The 19,122-nt window shown below is 43.1% G+C and overlaps 1 protein-coding gene across 1 annotated transcript in view; it reads right to left on the bottom strand.

Annotated features, from left to right (window-relative positions):
- ches1 (checkpoint suppressor 1) overlaps positions 1-18,682 on the bottom strand; it is an 84,259-nt gene extending 65,577 nt beyond the window's left edge. The window contains exon 1 of the mRNA XM_013908709.1: positions 18,630-18,682. The gene's annotated coding sequence lies outside the window, so the exon portion shown is untranslated. The remainder of the gene's footprint in view (positions 1-18,629) is intronic.
- Positions 18,683-19,122: the final 440 nt, after the last annotated feature.

Here is a 19,122-nt window from a genome sequence, read left to right as displayed (position 1 = left end):
ACGCTTTGGGAGTGAGAACGTGTTGGTTTGGGACGCCACGAGCAACAACCATCTGTTACCATAAGTGAGTAAAGCAAATAAGTTAAACAACTACACTGAATAAATGTTTCTTGTGCCTGAAAAAAAAAAGTCCTTTATTGGTCAGGCGCCGTCCATACAATAAACTGCAGGGAAAATTCTTATGGGGTCAAGAGTTTGAAATCAGTGCTAATTTCAACAGGATGCAACTGGGTAAAATGCAACTAAACCATAAAACACAACACACAAAAATGACTGGATTCAAGTAGTCTATAATTATTAACATAATATGTATGTTTGTTTGCTTTTGCTTATTTTAGGGTAACGTTTATCTAGTAGTTTGCTGTCTGAAATAAACTGGGAGTGGAACATAGTATATTTTTAAATTCCTCTGATTTCCTGTAGACGTATTTTCTCGTGATGTCAGGGTTGATTGGTGCTTATTTCCATGATTTCAGGCTTCTCTTGGTAACCCTGCATTTAATGTCACAACGCTGTGAACTGCAGTTAATTCCCCTATAGGCAAAGGCTGCAGAAATTTGGACTTACAGAAAAGTGTGCATGAAAGGCTCAAAACGTCTGTGAGAGAGCCCCTCGTGCACTTGACAATTTCACAGTGGGACAGCCTTAAGTCCTCATGGTCTTAGCAGGAGTGCTCCTCAAAGTCTGCGAGTCCATGAGTGTGGAGATTGGGCCTAAGAGTTAAAGAAGATTTGTGGTTTTTAAGCGAAATCCAGCTACTTTTGAAGTGTTGCCACAGGTTACTTTTTTGTCTGCTCGATGGGTAGAGCTGTTTTGCATACATATACATAAGCTGTAACTCATCACATTAGACTATTTTAGGACCAAGGTGAAAGTCTATACACGCATTGTCTGCTCTGGGACTGCAGACTGGAACGTAGCTGTGCACGGTCCCTGACAAATAAAGATTTGAACCGAGCTAAAGAGCTGTTTAGGGAATCTTGCATTTTTAGTGTTGCTTTGTTGATATTACAAGACATCTGGGATCCTGTCGGGCTTTAAAATCTGCATATATGGCTGGACAGAGACCGGTTTTGATAGCTCACTGCGGTGGTTTGGTCACAAAGACCTGGCAACCCTGCATTTCCACAGATGCCTCTTTTTGTTGTTGTTGTTGTAGTTTGACAAGAATTTCCTGTGTTCTTCAGTTATATTTGCTTTCCTTATCTGCTTGTTCACATTATATACTTCCGAAATTATGAGATGACTTTCATATAATGACTCAGTTCTAGTAACTCACTGCGCTATTGTTAACACACGCAAGCTCGCAGACGCTGAGCGGCCTAGGAGCTATCCATCCATTCATGATACTTCATTCTTTAAATGGGGCTGCCATCTTTGCCTGTCTACCCAGAGGCTTTGGCCGGGCGGAGGGGTGGGTCAGCAATCATGTGGGTGACAGGAAACAGGCAGGCGTATTGGCTGTCAAATAGCCTCTTTATTTCCTCTCTCTGTGCTGCCTCTCCATGTGTGTTTCTCTGCTTTTCATCGTCTCTCTTTCTCCCCCCTCCTCCTCCTCCCGTCTCTCCCTCAAGTCTGACAAGGAAAAGATTTTCTCTAAGTTCACAGAGGAAAAAAGAAGTGAGAGGGAGGTGTAAGAGTCTCCCCGTCTCCTTTTAACATTCCCTGTCTCTGTAGCCCTCTCGCACACATTCATGCACGCACACTCCCAGCCTCACACGTCTGAAAGACAGCTAGCAGTGATTTGTCATTGTAACACTTTAGTGGACTGTGTTTCCAAATCATCCCGTACACTTTTTTCTTTCTTTTTTTTGCAGACATGCAGACACATAACATTCCTCAGAAGACAGGTCGGGTTGAGAGAAGGAGAGAGAGAGTGAGAGAGACACGAAGTTGCATACTCTCTCTTTCCAAATGCAGCCGAGCGCTCCGCACGGATCGATAGTAATCCTCGGTGGGAGCCGTTTATTTTGGAATGTGTGTGAGGCCCAGTGGGTGACAGAATCCACATTCGCACTCACACATGCGTGCCACGTTATAAATCTCGCTGCAGCTGGAGTGGGCGCTCGCACACGTAAGCACAACACGGCGCGCACTGGTGCAGACAAACTGGCACGCCGACTTACACACAGCGACAAGTACACACTCAGCACGCTCAGGGCCTGACAAGCAAAGCCTCCCGTTGGGCTGAGCTCTCTCCTCTCCTCCAATAAGTAGAGCTCGCAGAGCTCCAGGCTGAAGGAGGGGACCCAGTGTGTCTCCTGCCAAACACTCAGTTCTTTGGGAATGGCAGCTCTCAGCAGCTGGCTAGGCCGGACCTCTGTACGCTGGTTGTCCACTCCTGCCAGGAATTTATAATTCTACCATCACAGCGGAACTTTTTCCCCCTTCTTACAAATATTTAGACATGTGACAAATTAAAGGAAAATGGACTAGAAGGCGTTTTAATGTGCTGTGCTACCGTGCTCCTCCAGAACAGCTTTAGTGCAGTTTGGCATTTGAATCTCTGGTCTCTGAAACTCTGGCGGATCACCATTCTACCAAAATATGTTGGTGTGTTGAAAATAATGATGGAAAGCACTACAATAAGCTTTATTTATTGTCCTGTGCTGAATCTAACTTGGCACTTGCTCCACTCTGATGCCCATGTGTTGAGTTTATTTGAAACTGTGGAGACTGGAAGTAAACTTGTTGCTTCTATAGAAACTTACAGAAATTACAGAATCCTGGAATTTGTCTTATAGATACAATAAAGGCAATGAAAGACCATCCAGCACAGGCATGATCTTTGGACAAATCGTTACTCAAGCCAACCAATCACAGCAGCTTCGACAAAGTGTGGATTTACTTTTCCAGAGAAGTGCACAGATAAAGCTTTAGACACAGGAACATGACCGTGTTACAACCACAGCACTTCTCAGCATGTTTTGCTACTCGCCAGCCATCTTATTAACACCCTGGAGCAGTTTTTGAAGTTAATAAGCTCAGTCCCGATTGATGATCACTGTCTGTGGCTTCTCCTACCAGAACTATCGATGCTAATTCATGTTATGGATGCTGGCTACAGTGGTAATGGGTCTATCTGTCTACCGCCACACAGATGAGCTAAGTGGAGCTTCAAGTTCCATTAAGTGACTTTTAATGCCTTTGGTTTAACATATATATAATTATCAGGCTTAACAAATGCGTTTATAGTCTTCTGTAGGTTTTTAATTTCATTGAGATCTATTTCCTACGAGTGCTGTAACATGTGATTTACATTGTTTTGACACTACTCAAACTATTTGGTGACCCTTTGAGTGGGGGCATTTTCACCCTGGAACTGATGCTGAGGGTTGATCATCTATTCTTTCTTTTGACATTTAGAATGTCAAGAAGGAGACAGTGCAGGGATAACAACACAAAGAAAATGGCCTGGAGTGGGCCTCAACCCAGGCCCTTGGAGCAGCCATAGGTGCCTAAGCTGTACAAATAGGTGTACAGCTTTGGAATAAATTGAATTATTAGTCCATTAGCACACAGAGAATCATATTGGCTAATAATTCAGACACATTAGAGTAAAAATATGAATTTGAATTGCTTTTGGAGAGCGATTGCAGCAGCAGCAGCTACTGGTTCCCCAGAAGTTGATGGTGCAACACCCTCAACCTCGGGGTACCTGCTTTAAGTTGCAAGGTGTTTGCACAGGTCATCACATACAAGGTTTGTAATCAGTCTGAGTCTGTGGCGATGAGCCAAACTCATCTGCGACTTGTCTCTTTGTGGTATGGGACTCAGCTCAAATGGCTGCCAACTGGTTATATTCTGTTTCTACTCCTATGAAAAAGGTTGCTGAGTGCCTATTTTATTTTGCATTAAATCCAGGACCAGGTCCAAGGACCACTCACAACATTTGCAAGCAATGTTGCAAAGGTCACAAGTTTGCAAATTTGTGGTTGCAACATTATTGGTTTAGCTGCGGTTTCCAAACACTGTTAGTGTTACTCATGGAGGTAAAACCATAGGTGTACATAAAAGTTAGACCTAGCCATTATGATGTCACCCCTTAGTTTGTAAAGGTTAAGTGTGATGGTTGGGGGTTGTTTTACCCAGAAGTGACCACAGACTTCATAGACTGAGAGCTTCTTTTTTAATCAGAAATGGACTTAAATGTTCCAAAAAGCACCAAAAGCCCAAATACAGTCAAGGTTTCCAGTTTAGTGACTTGAGTCAGTGGAAGCGAGGCCTAGCGGTTAGCTAGCATCTATATCCTGTATCTCCATCCACCTGGCATTCAAAGTGGACAGGTGGTGCCCCAGGTAATGCATTCTTTTAGGCTACTCAATGAAATTGACCTCAGTCACTACATGTCCCTGCTTGACTGGATATTTCTCAGAAGCTTTGCGGCTTTACATTCAACCACAATTTTTAAAAAATGTTTTAAAAATGACTGGAGGGTGTGCTTCAACGAAAGGGGGGGTTAAACTCCTCAGCCTCCCCATAAAGGTGTATGCTAGGGTGCTGGAGAGGAGAGTCCGTGCGTTAGTTGAACTTCGGATACAAGAAAAACAATGCGGTTTTCATCCTGGTTGGGGAACACTCGACCAGTTCTTTACCCTCTCGGGGATACTTGAGGATGCATGGGAGTTTGTCCAAACAGTTGACATGTGCTTTGTGGACTTGGAGAAGACATTTGACCATGTTCCTCGGGGTGTGCTGTGGGACGTGCCTCGGGAATATGCCGCTGCAATGATGTGGGTGCTGCACTGGTCCATCGCGTTGAAGAGAGAGCTGAGCTGAAAAGTAGAGCTCTCATTTACTAGTCGAACTACGTCCCTACCCTCACCTATGTTCACAAGATTTGGGTAATGACAGAAAGACCTGGCCTCCCCCTTAGAGATAGGGTGATGAGCTCCAGAGTCGCTGCTCCTCCACATAGAAAGGAGCCAGCTGAGGTGGTTCAGGCATCTGCCTCCTGGGTTCCTCATGGGGGGTGGTGGGGTGTACCAGGCATGCCCCACTGGGAGGAAACCCAAGGGCAGACCCACTGGAAAGACTATATCTCTTGGCTGGCCTGGGAGGTGAGAGGGGGTCTGGGCTTAGGGTTAAACCTTCCCTGCTTAGGCTGCTGCCCCTGCGACCCAGCCCCAGATGAGTGGAAGAAAATACAAAGATTGATAAAATATTTCCTTTGATATTATCATCATTTATAATACTATTTGGTTAATTAATAGCTAACATTTTGTTAAGCGTAACTGGACCATTTAACTGATGGTTCTAAAGTCTAATTTATAGTCATGCAAATGTGTTCATCTGCATATACGTTTCCATTCAGACGAGGTGGGAGAGGGGTCGTCCAACACTGTGCAGTCCTGACTGTGTGGAAATAGATGACGTGAGCGTCTGCTGAACGCTGAATGTTTGACTAGTGAGAACAGAGCAGGTAGCGACAAACTTGAATAAAATTAAGCATAAAAAGCACAGACAGTGCCTGCAGTGGACACTTCACTGTTTTTAACAGTCTTTGTTTTACTTCAGTTCTTTGTGTGTTATAACTTTGCTCGTCTCTGTGGCTGGCTGACGGACCAACAGCACAAGCAAGAGCGGCCCACATCCTTTGTACAGTGCCTCCATCAGACTACAGAGCTCTCTACAGGCAGGCAGGCCGTCCCCAGCAAATGTGCGCTTTCTCTAGTCAACCACAAATTTTGTGTAAGACGTTACACAGAGGGTAGCAACTTGTTAAGTAGACAGTTGAATTCAGTTCTTGAAGCTGGCAAAATGGGAAGGAAAACTTTTTAACATGAAGAAAGCTTCCATAAAGCATACCTTGATGAACAGCCCATTTGGATACCTTAATTTACTAAATGAACTTCAGTTCAGAAACTAGCAACTAACACTATAAACCTATCAGGAAGGTGCTTACTGAGCTCAGTAAGCAAAGGACCTGAGGGCTGTTTTCTCAAGAGGACCTCCACAGAGCTATAAACCCTTCTGCAGCCAGAGTGTTGCCCCCTGCTGACCATTGGGGGGGGAAAAAAATGCAAGTTTAAGGCATTGACTTCACTTTTCAGATGATGTCATACAGCCTGAGGTTCTAGTATATCCCTGGGCTATCGGAAACATGCTAGCACTAGCTCTGAGAAGACTTTGAGAAATGATTAAGTCATTTCTGATCCTCTGCAAGTGAGCCTAATTAGTTTTTTTAATCATTAACTAATTAACACCCAGCTTCTGCACATGACTTTAAAAAAAACTTCACTGCAAATCAGTTTTTACATTTTCAGATATGATGCTCCAAATCACTTTGATTTGTGTCTAATAATGACACCAAAAGCTCTAGAGTGTATGCCACTCTGTAAGGACTCGTCTGGGCTTGCTTTTACACCTTTTTGGGGGATCGGTTTGGATCTCTGGGTAGAAGCGTTCCCCTCAGAGGCAGCAAGGCAGGCCCACAGCACACACAAACCTGGGCTCCGCCTGAGAGCATTGCATTATCTGAAGCAATCTAGCAGCAACCCAAACCCTGCTGCCCTTTCTGCGAGGCGGCATGATGGTCGTAAAAATGACCATCAGTGGAAAAGCTGTATAAAGTATATAACCCCCCTCACCTTCATTTTCAACATGAAATCAGAATGACACACTGCAGTTAAACACCGATGAGGAGAACGAGCTTTGCTACCATTATTTACTTTAGTTAAAGCTTCCACACTGAACGCACAGGGTTTAAAATAAAGCCCATTTTGGAAATTGACTGAAGCTCATTTAAAACCATCCTGTCAGAGAACTGCATCATTACATGATGGACACATCACCGTCAGGTCAATTTTAGACTGACGCACTCTCAATGTAATCAGAGAAGGGAGCTTTTTTTTATTATCAGATAGTATATTTAACTATGGAGCAAACCTAGTGCCCTTAAAATGTTCAGAAAGGATAGAACAGCAATGCAGTAGAGCCATATGCTGCGTGTAGCTCTACGGGCACATGGGACCTGACCACTCAACTATCTGTGGGCTTTGCAGCAGTCAGCAATACAGACATATCCTCAGCAATACAGCCAGCTCAATAGCGTGCCTCCTTCAATGCAGCATAATCGCCTCTTGTGACAACATTCCTAGCTCCCTGAGAGTCTATCTACTTTCTCAAATATCCCCACACCATAAGATAAAGACATTAGAGACCATGGGATTTGAAGAGAGTTTTGTCTGTGATGTGCAGTGATACAGACCTGGAATGCCTAGGAAGTTTGGGATCGCTCTAACAGATACCATCAAATGAGTAGAGTGGACCAGCGGGGACAAAGCTCAGCATGTTGCTGAGCTAGTTGGGAAGGAAAAGGCATTTTAAAGGAGAATACGGGAATGTTTAGGGAAATCATTTGTGAGACTTCACATGGGACCGGTGAGCCTCATCATGCATGTTTGGAGCCAATAAATGGCTGTGAATTACTTTTAGAGCGAAGAACACAATGGGATTTGCACAGCAGTGAAATTAAAGGTCAGTCAGGAGATGCTTTGCGCCATATGTCTTCTCTGTGAATCTATTAACTTGCTTTTGCCTCTCTGCCGTTGTGTCGCCGCTCACACTCTCCAATTCTTCTCCTCTCCCTTTCTCCTCCCTCACTCTCCCTCTGCCTCGCTCGCTCACTGTCCCTGGGTGGGATGAGTCATCGAAGAGAGAAAAGAAAGGAGAGGAGGTGTGTTCGCGTGTGCTGTATATGCATGTGTGTTTGTGTCATTCCTCCTGAGGTGCTGTGCCCTTCACACTCCTTCTCAGCTTCATGTCAACCTTGCTGTTAGGGTGTAGACATAAGCTCCATAGGTATGAACAGCGTACACACACACACACACACACACACAAACTCACAACTTGACTCTGATGTCTCTATATGTTATGATAAGCATTAAAGTTCTACCTGAAACAGGTAGTGGGCGGGTCAAATAGGTAGTGGGTGTGTTATATACAAGTGATTTAAATCTTACTACTGTGTAAACATCTCTCATATGAGACGATGGAAACACCTACACTGTGACCACCTACATTTGTTCCTAGTAGACAAAAAAGTCACGCACAGGACTTTTACACTTGCTTTCCTAACAAACAAACCAGCATAGGTGAGGTATTTCTTTTATAACAACTTAAAAACAGTAAAGTGAGAGCAGATTTTGAAGTTCATAGCTGATAAAGTTTTGCTTAATTACCAAGGAGCTTCGGCTTTTCAGTATTTAAGCCAAGCTTTCACTAAAATATATATAAATAAAAAATATGCATATTTATTTTATCATTTTGGTTCCTCATATGTGCTGAATAAAATTCCTTCCTCGTTAAACTTATGTAAGATCGCTAAGCTGTGTACGCTGGTGTTTGCCACAGCCATAAACTGTAGTGAAGGTGGTGCCACCTATTTGTTTCTACTGTATTTTGTCTGTTGTGGGTTATCGACATCAGCAGTGACCAGATGATGGCATGTTAAGCTAATGCTAAGGCTGGCTAGCTAGTTTTGTCAGTGAGTTGCATGCATAGATGAGCGTGGACAAATATCACATATCACTCGGTCACTTGGTGAATAAGCTCTCACATAATGTGAGAATGCTAAACAACAACTGTTGTTGTTCAGCTGGTTCATTGTGTGCACATTTTTGCTGCTTTGGTTTTGCTTGCTTTTATAAAAACTGTGTACTTTTATGCAGTTGTTATAAAAGAAGAAACACTGACCTTTCTTTGTATGAGGGTGTACCCTTTTTCTTCATGCTACAAAGGTTCGCATTTTACCTTGAAAGTCTTGTGGACTGTCTCGTTTTTGAAAGCAGCCTCAAGTGGCCACTTGTGGAACTGCAGTTTCTGTCACTTCCGTTCAGACTTCATTTTTCAGTCTCTGCTGCTTTCTCAAATTAGATGAGATGACAGATGATAAATCTAAATTTCTGATGATATTAGTAAAAACTGGAGCTCACAAAGCATTTTACTCAATTCACCTTAAAACTCTAATGAGTCTATATTATGCACCTATACAAGAATTACACAACATTCCTCTGACAAAGGTCCGTGCATGGTGATAAAATAACAGCACGTCTTGGTTAGATGTGACCACTTGTATATGTATTAGAAACATAATAAAAGACAGCAAAGCTTTTGTTGCTAATAGTAAACATGGGATATAATTGTTAACTAATTTTTCTATCCATATGAGCTAACATGTACTTAATAGTGTAATATTATTTTTATTTGCTTCTTCTATTTTTAATAGACTATAATGCTTTAGTGCATTTTTTTCATGACTTAACACCTTCACACACAGTACCAGCACTTTTTGTCTTATTGTGGGCGTCCTTTGGCATTAGACTGTACACCCGGAGCATCGCAGGTGCACAACCACTACTCAAACAGGAGAGATAACATGCTTCATTAACCAAAGACCTTGAATACCGTCTGATGACATATGCACCCTCATTTTTAATGTGCCGCCTGTTTATTTCACTGTGCAACGGCGTTTCCTGTGCAGCTGTGGCTGCTGGAGTCGATTCAGTCCAAATACTCCAAAGCGATAGGAAGTCTGATCAGACTGGGCTGCCACAGAGCTGTCCAAAGAGACAGAAAGAATGGGTAGAGAAAGACATGGCCGCTCACTCTGGCTCTCTCTCCCTTTCTTTTTCTCCTTCCTCTCAGTGTTGCTCTCTCAGACAGTCAAAGTGGACTGGTTGGAGGATAGTTGACTTTCGTTTGCAGTGACAGGTCAGGGTCGGCGCTCTCTTGCCAAATGTGCAGAGCAGTCCAATGCAAGAGATATAGACACACAGAGAAATAAACAGTAATGACCACTGACGCAGGCTCGCACTCACACACGCAAGCTGCCGAGTTCTTTTCTCCTGGTAGATGTGTACACATGCAACACACACACACCTTAAGCAACAAGCGAGCAGCGTGTAGCCGTCCAGAGTGCCGTCCTGTCATTTCCATAAATACTCCTAAAAGGTGCAGCCAAAACCATGGACGGGTGCGATTGCCTCGCGGCTAGAAATGCACAAAAAAGCTGTTTTCTCTTTCAAGAGACTGTAGGAGAGGATGACCCACTTAATCGAACAATTTGGAGCGCCTGCACATGTGTGTGTGTGTGTGTGTGTGTGTGTGTGTGTGTGTGTGTGTGTGTGTGTGTGTGTGTGTGCGCGCGCATGAGTAAAAAAGGCCTCCCAGTGCCTGGAGACTAACAATAAACAAAACCAACAAGCTTATGGTATTGCCGAGACACGGCATGACGACTGTCTTGCAAGAGTTACATGCTTGTGTGTGTGTGTGTGTGTGTGTGTGTGTGTGTGTGTGTGTGTGTGTGTGTGTGTGCAGAAGAGAACTGTGTTATGTACTCTGCATTTATGAGTCAAAGCTTTTATGTTTCCATCTACTGTAGAGGTTTGTGTAATGACTAAAGGTGGGAAAAAGATGCAGGGTGTGAGCCAAACATTTAATTTTCAGTAAAATCTGTGTGTGTGTGCACATGTGTGTGCACGTGTGTGTGTGTGTGTCATCCTCAGAACGACAGCAGTAATGAAGTCTTCCATCTGCCGTTTGGAGCCCGGTGAAGTGGAGTGGGGCTGGCATGGGGGCTGTGCCTGTGTGCACTATGAGTGTGCATGCAAAGGTCAATCCTGGTTTAGCCTCCAATGTTTCCCGATGTCTACCAATTTGAAAAAACGTAGTTGCTCATGTTTCCTTCTACAAAACAGTTACTTAGCTGCAGAAGGTAATGGTCCACTTTCATTATCGGCTAATGAATATCGACAGCATCACGCTCAGGACGCCCCGCCGCCCTTAATCCCCTCATATTTTTTTGTTCTTTCCCATATCCCTCACGCTCCCCCCTCTCCCTTCCCGGCCATTGAGATCCACTTTCATCTCATTTTATAAAGCCATGAAACATCAGGCAGCAGCATAAATCTAACATGTGATTGCCGTAATGACCAGGAGCTGCACCATCCCATGACAAACGCATAGCAAGAGGATGGAGGGCTCACATCACACAGTGCACGCAGGGTCAAGGCTGTCCCATAGCGACAAACAACATGCAGTAATGCAACACAGCCAGCTAGTTTGAAATGCGACTCATGCGCAGGCTTGTACATGCCATAGAGGGGCAAACCTTGCCCACTCAGATTGCACTGCATGTTCATCCGGAGATATATGCAGAATAAAACACTAATGGGATTTAATTTTCTTGGTCCTCTGGAAGCCTGACACGAGCCACAGCGCCTAACACAAATATCATTCACAGAGCGTACAACACAGAGAGCCATTGACAAGAGAGAGGACAATGAATGCAGGCACTTTAAACACCACATCTTCCTACACGCTGTGCAGTTTCATGGAAACACAAGTACAAGCACAAGTGGGGCAACAACAGTGCAGCTCTAAGTCAGAGTTTCCACAGTAATATTTAGATCCCAACCCGACGCTATTGCTGCCGTTTGCTTTGGGTGGAAAAATTCTGTTTTAACACTGAAACCTAATGTCCCTAAACTGGATCATTGCTTGCATCTTCCAGAAACTTCTCATGATGATGTCATAGGGTTGCAACAAGCAGCAATTGAAAAACTCTTTGTAGGTCATTTGATCCATATTCATGAACAGTGGTTACACATAACTAATGTTCATATCAGTGAGTTCTCACAAGGCGTCTCTTGTTGGAGTGGCAATATTGAACAAACAAAGTCTATATCTTTTGGGTTGGGGGGGTGATGGAGTAAGTCAAGCGTGGTCAGCAGTGGTCAGGAGTAAGTCAGGACACTACAATTTGCACAATCTGCATCCCCTTGGGGATTTTATTTGCGTTAAAATGTGTTTCTTGTGTCTTGCCTTATGCTATGCAGAGTCTAGCACTTGAAGTGGCTGGAGGTCCATCCATCCATCTTCTTCCACATGATCATAGTGATCATAGGTGAGGGTTCCCTTTTATGCTCAGCTCTCTCATGCACCACGTACCGGTACAACATCTGCATCACTGCAGCCATGGCTCATATCTGTTTGTAAATCTCCCACTCTGCTCACTCATGACAGCACGCCACCCTTTCCGGACTGAGAACCACAGCTTCAGACTTGGAGGTGCTGATGATCTTTTTCCCTCTGCTTCACACTTGGCTGTGAACTATTCCAGTGTGAGCTGGAGGCCACCACCTGATGAAGGCAACAGAACCACATCATCTGCAAAAAGAAAAGAAATTCTGAGACCAACAATGCCTGGACTTCTGTCCATACAAATAATGAACAGAATTAGTGACAAAGGGCAACACTGAAGGAGTCCAACAATCACCGGAAATAAGTCAAACTTATTGGCAGCAATGCAGACCAAGCTCTTGCAATGGTTTTCAGGGACCAAAGGGATGGTAGTATGGGACATCCCATACTACCATCGGATCCCCCACAGAATACCTCAAGGGACATGAATGAATGCCTTCTCAAATCCAGAAAACACAGGTAGACCTCCCACGCACACTAGTTATCCTTGAGAGGATAAAGAGAATGTCAGAAAACTAGAGAGGAACACTGGGGTGTGATTGACTGGCAGGAACTTTAAAAAAAAACCTCAGTGTACATTGGCAACCATCCCCCTCATCTACTTACCTTTAGTTAGGCAAGTGAAGACATGGAGGGCAACCATCCTCAAAGCCCCATGCCTGTAGAGGACCCGAGGGTCCACTGATCCATTGTGTTTATTAGTTTAATTAGTTTATTTGTAAGCACTGATTTAATTAATTAACCACTTGTAGATTCCTGATTTCTGTCTTGTAGAGGTGCACTATGGATGGGTACCGGTATCCAGTGCCATTCTGACATAAACGGCAGTAACCAGACCGAAAAGCAGCGCACATTTCGGTGCTTTATTTTTCCTGAGATGTCATACACTTTGGATTCCAGCCAATCATTTTACCTTTGCAAGCGTAGTAGGCGGGGCCAGGTACGTACGTTCTTTTAGAGCAGAGCTACAGATTAAAAATGCCCAAAGCGAAGCGGTCAAAGTCTGGCTGTACTTCACAGCAAAAGATGCAAACTCAGCAGCAACAAGTGCTTTAAGCTGATACTGTGATACTGTCAAAGGAGGTAACACCAAGAATCTGATGAAACACCTGACGACGCATAGCGTTTTTTTTAAAAGCCCAGAAATGCGCCGTATTTGATAGCTTGCTGCGAGACCTCACACCGAGCGCATCTACTGCGGGTGTGGTGCCTGTTATGCAACTCCCCCAAAAACCCGAAGAATAGAGTCCTGGCCCCTAGCCCTGCCAGTGTAGCAGAAATGATGAGGATGATGATGCAGCAGCAGCCGTTCGTCTCTGCGTGAGTAGCTTCATGTTGTTCGTGTGTAATTTACGTTGAGTAGGCTAACCACGTGATTACATTAATGCATGTAAGGTGAACTAGCAAACATCATCATAGCTACATGCGGCTGTCCTCTTGTTTGATGGCAGGTACTCCCTTCACCCTGGCCAAAAAGGCTAAAATGACCAAAGAAAAAGTGGAAAACAGCTAAACATGAGAGGTTTAGGACAAAGTTTGTTTTTTCCATTGTTTAAGCACTGCTTCCAGCCAAGAGTGATGCCATATATGCCCCATAGCTGCAGAAAAGGCTAACATTGTTATCTTTTTACAAAAAAACAGCTGAACATGAGAGGTTTTTGGACCAATTTTGTGTTCTCCATTCTTTAAGCACCGGTTTGAGCACCGTTTAAGCACCGGCACCGTTTCAAAAGTACCGGTTTGGTACTGGTATACTGGTAAAACCAAAACTATACCCATCCCTAGGGTGCACTGCCCTTTACCTCATAATAAACAGCTGTTGTTTAAAAAGCTCTGTCTAATGGAACCAGTGCTAAAATTTACGCTTTATTTTCCCCAAACCAAAGGAAACCTTCCAGCTTTGCACTGAATGCTACTTCAAGAAACGCTAAAAAAAAGTGTTTCCTGCAAAATGCCATACTGCTGTTGGCTGTGTGAGTGTTAAGTGTGTCCACATGGAGACAGGCCTGACCCTGGCAGCAGTGCTGAGGGCCGTACATCGCTGTGACCTTTCTGATCACCGCTCCAGCCTGCTGCCTTTGTTCGCCTAATGTGTTCCACACAAAGCGACTTTTGACCAAGAACAGAGGAAGAAGCGGGGCAGAGATGGAAAGATAACGACAGAAGGGACGGAATTAATGGATAAAGGGACAGGCGTCGGCTGGAGGTCCGCGCTAATGGTCCCTACGCGTTTTGTAATTAGGAGCAGTGTCAAGAGACACAGGGGAGGAAGTGGGGGTGGTCAAACAACGGGCAAAGAAAAAACAGGCCGACGGGGAAAGGAAGATGGAGAGAAGACAGATATCCAAGCAGACAGATGGAATAAAGCCAGAGTAGAGAGGGGAAGAAAGAGAATACAGAAAGGAGAGATTAGAGGCCAATTACGTGGAAACCAAAGAGCTTGACTTCTAAAGAAAGCCAAGAGAAGGAGCCCCCATCATCTGATCAGCAATTGATCTTGTGCCACTGTGCCTTCAGCATCAATGTGAGTGTGTGTGTGTTTGCATTGGGGTGGGGGTTTAAGAATGGACCTCTCATGCCAATAAACCTTTGAATAGCACTTTCTGAAGGGGAACTTAACAACTTCAGGGACCACAATGATAAGCAGAGCACATGTTTTGATGGGCTTATCAAGTGAAATTATTTTTGCAGCGCTGAAACGAAATGATCTCAGGGTACCGGTACTTAAGAAGTTGGTTTGAAATTCAAGAGCAGATTTTGTGCTCTTTCTTAATCCGCCTTGTTGTTTATTACAGTAATAGTTGATGCTCCCTGATGATTTCTAATTCAGTTTTTCTTTCAAACCCTAATCATTATGTTTCTTAGCATATAGGGTTCATACCAAGGCCGCCAGTTTAATAATTTCAGCTTCTAAGAAATCGTTTCAGTTTGTCAGTGCAGACGGGTCTAAATACCTCCCGGGGCACCAGGAGCTCCTCCCACTTCAGAACAAGCTCATGTTTGTAATTCAACACCATTTTCAATGTGTACATCAGGCAGAAATAGCAGCTGTCAGACCAGGCAACAGAAAGATTTGCCACTGTAAATAAACCTCACGTAAGGCTAATACATCTGACCACGACTGGCTAACGTTAGATTGAAGAGTAACAGCTTGGTATCCTACAGTGTCGTGTCTTTTTGTGTGTAACATTGACTCCAACTGAGCAAAAAACTCCCCAAATGAAAAATTTTCCTTTCATTACTCCAAAGATTTGGTTTATCTCTGTACTATAGGAACGGGATCATGTAGTCATATATTGTTACTGTGAAAAAGTCAAATTTAAGCTAATTCTCCATGCAACCAGCTAGAAAATATATTCTTGTTTACTGTTTAGGAAAATTGAACATTTTGCACACCGCAAAAGTTGATTCTGTTCATCTGGATGTTTTCAGTGGGAGAAACGTTTCGTCACTCATCCAGGTGACTTCTTCAGTCTCAGCTGACTGCAGGTTTCCCCGATCTTACAAACAGTGCATTTGCACAACGACAGTTTTTCTTGAGCATGCATCAAGACATTTTGCGTGCAGTGCAGAAGTGCAGAGCCACCCCTAAGTAGGTGCTGTGATTTACTGAAACTTGTGCAAACATAAATCAAAATACAGTATGTTGGGAAAAAACAGAGTTTATACAGTCCAAACAAGATTAAAAGTCAGTGTTGATCACTTTTAATCTTCAACACAACTTGAACTCTCTTCGTCAAGCTTTGTGTCATTTCTTTAAGTAGTCTTCAGGAACAGTTCTCCAGGCTTCTTGAAGGACATTCAAAGCTTTTCTTTGGATGTTTCTGCCTTTTGTTCTGTTCTTTGTAAAGATGATCCCACACTGCTTCAACAATGTTGATGTCTGTGAGGTCTGTTACTCCATGTGAGTCCTTGATTGCTGCACCTCTCTCCTGGTATCCTTTGTACATATTGATGACAAGTTGAACCAAAAATGTCAAATTTGGATTCATCCCTCAATAAGACCTGTTGCACTGATTTTCAGTTCTTGTGTAATTTGGCATCCCTCAACTTTTTCTCCCAGTTTCCTTTCTGTGAGAATAACTTAACAGCCATCCTTCCACTGAGACCATTTCAGTTGAGGTTTTGGCAAACAGCCCTGCCACTTCTTCTTCTTTTGTCCTTATTTGTCCGGTTTCCAAAAATGTTATAAAGACACATTGCACACCATGATGAGATATGCCAAGTTTTCTTTGGGACTCACCTTGGTGGTGCAAATTTATGACTGTGCTATCTTTGCCAGTCTTCAGAGATTCAACTAAAGAAATGATAACAAATCATGTGTTTTCAAGACGGGCTGCTGGTAGGAAAGTGCCTAAAGATAAAATTTTAAATTATTCTTTGCGATGTTCATCCCTTGAGATAGATTCCTTTTAAATGTCTGAATGATTCATAGGTCAGTGTTAAGTGTCTTAACAAACAAAAAAGATTCCTCTGAAAAAGATCAGGCACAGCTGTAGTTCCTGTGTCAGCTCCACTGTCAGCATCTATGCCCCCACATTTACTCTTTACCTGCATCCATATTGATGAGTTCACCAGGTCTACAGCTGACAACAACTTTCAGCCGTATTTTGTCTGTTTCTTTATGTCATTCTTTTTAATACTAATTATCCGCCCATTTTTAACATGGGATCCTATGGAGACTCATATCCACCATAAAAAGCTATCTGCCTAGTGCTTAGCAGCTTTTGTGCTTCGTATCTTGCTGAATATCTGATAACACAAGACTACACAATTAAATACTTTTACATTGAAGATGATAATTAACAACAAAACCACATTTATGTGGCTGAAAAATCTCCCACAGCAAGCTAGTTAGAGAGCATTAGCATTGCTACAGGTTAGCTGTGCTCTTCCTGTGTTTAGTGTATTTCTGCCTAAACCATTATAAATCCTATTATTTCCTTTCCACTATACTTTAGAACAGCGGCCCCCAAACACAGGGGCAACGGACTGGTACCGGTCCGTGAGTCGTTTGGTACCGGGCCGCGAGAGTTGAGGCTCGGGTGTGAAATTCATGGTTTTCAGGGGTTTTATCTGATTTTATTGTGATTTTTTTAAATTATTTTATCATTAACTGAGTTTCCCTGGATCTTTTTCCTGTGTGTTATGAATAAATCTTCTTTTTTTGGTAGCGGTACTGGTTTTATTTTCTTGTATTTATCCACAACACCTAAAGGCCGGCCTGCGAAAATATTGTCGGATATAAACTGATCTGTGGCGCAAAAAAGGCTGGAGACCGCTGATTTACAACCCATAGATTCTATGTAAGGCTTTCTACACATGCTCTAAACATGCCTATGCAGCTCCTTGTTCCCTGTGTGTGTGTATTAGCATGTATGAACACGTGTGTTTCCAACACATGCGATAAGGGATGGGCATCACCAGGGCAGCGCTACGAGTGAACGAGGCAGATCAGTCAAAGACTTAAAGCCCTGCTCCCCAGTGGAGGAAACAGACAGGCTTTGATGTTGATGTGAACAAATAAAAGGAAGCCAAAATGAGTGGAATGGACTATTATCTGCTGTGGAGAGGCCTCCCGTGGAAGGGAGACTGCCTGCCTGCTTTACTTGGAATCAAGAGGATGAAGAGAGGAACCGAGGAAGATGGAGAGAAAGATTTTGTGTGAGAGAGAAACACACACACAGAAAAACTGCAAGAATCCAAATGATTTCTCTTGAACTAAACACCAATACTGCAATATTTTACATTTCCTGTGTGTAAGGAGTCTGTGCGTACTCAATATCTACTTAAACACTATAAGAAGCCAAGTAAGGCTCATTGCCAGAGAATGCAGAAAATGGTCCTTGCTATATACGCTGTAGTCTGCTCAGATAAACAAATAAAAATATGATTTCTTAAGCAAGAGGGAACAGTGAATTTCTGTACTGGAATTAATTTTAGAGGCACTAATAATAAGACTTGGCATGTCCAGTTTAGTACTGCTAATGTTAACTCACAGAGAAAGGCACAAGGCCATTTGCCAAAGCCACAAATAGACTGAGTCCAACAATAAAATCTGCATTAGCTTCTTGCTGAAGCTGAAAGTGGAGAAATTGAATAACCATACCTACATCAACTGGTAACTAAGCAGAAGTAGGCCATCTAATTCAATTACTGTTGTATGTTTGTCATAGGCCAATTCAGAACCAGACTTTCCCCAAAGCAAAAACCAGCATGCAAAAAAGGTCATGTATTCTAGAAATGAATAGAGGAGCATTTAAAGGCACAGGGAACTTGTTTGCACAAGCTGACACATGTTAACTATCTTTTGTACTGGCTGGAAAAAGTAGGTCAGATGTACCGCCAGCAAGTGTACAGGGCTAACAACAGAAAGCAAACGAGACACAGAGAGGATTCGTGCAATGCTGACCCACTGAAGGTAGCTCTGTTTATTTTTAACAGATTCCACACACTGCAGGTTATAGTATTAGTACCAGAATGTAGCCATTAAAAAGTTTGGAGTCACTGAGAAATGTTACTGTTTCTGAAAGAAAAGGTTTCTCTTTACCGAGTATAACTGATCAAACTAACGTGAATGGAAACTAATAATTAAAGAAGTGATACCAGGTTATATAATAAATTTACATAGTTATACTTCTTACCGTTTAAAGCAGGGGAGGGGGAACTCCAGGCCTTGAGGGCCGGTGTCCTGCAGGTTTTAGACGTGTACTTGATCCAACACAGCTGATTTAAATGGCTAAATGACCTCCCCAGCAAGTCTTGAAGTTCTCCAGAGGCCTGGTAATGACCTAATCATTTGATTTAGGTGTGTTGACTCAGGTTGATAAACCTGCAGGACACTGATCCTTGAAGCCTGGAGTTCCCCACCTCTGGCTCCCTCAACAAATAACCTTCTGAAATGAAAGTTTTTTAAGTTCCCAAATATTTTGTTTTTCGTGCAGCTTTGCACTCTTAAAGCTACCGTGTGAACAAGCAGCTAGTTACAGGCGTATGAGGTGTCTGTTTCTCAAACTAGAGACTTTGATGTACTTTGCACACTTGACCTCCCCCATGAAGGGAGTAGTACACGCTGTGTAAGTTTAACTAAGAACATATTCAGGCAGTTTAATGTTATAATAGTTATAAAAACCACTA

Source organism: Pundamilia nyererei, unplaced genomic scaffold (assembly GCF_000239375.1).
Source record: "Pundamilia nyererei isolate P.nyererei 1_Seehausen unplaced genomic scaffold, PunNye1.0 scaffold00013, whole genome shotgun sequence".
In the NCBI taxonomy this organism is placed as follows: Eukaryota; Metazoa; Chordata; class Actinopteri; order Cichliformes; family Cichlidae; genus Pundamilia; species Pundamilia nyererei.
Note: the sequence above shows the minus strand (reverse complement) of the source record. Positions and strands in the feature narration are given on the sequence as shown.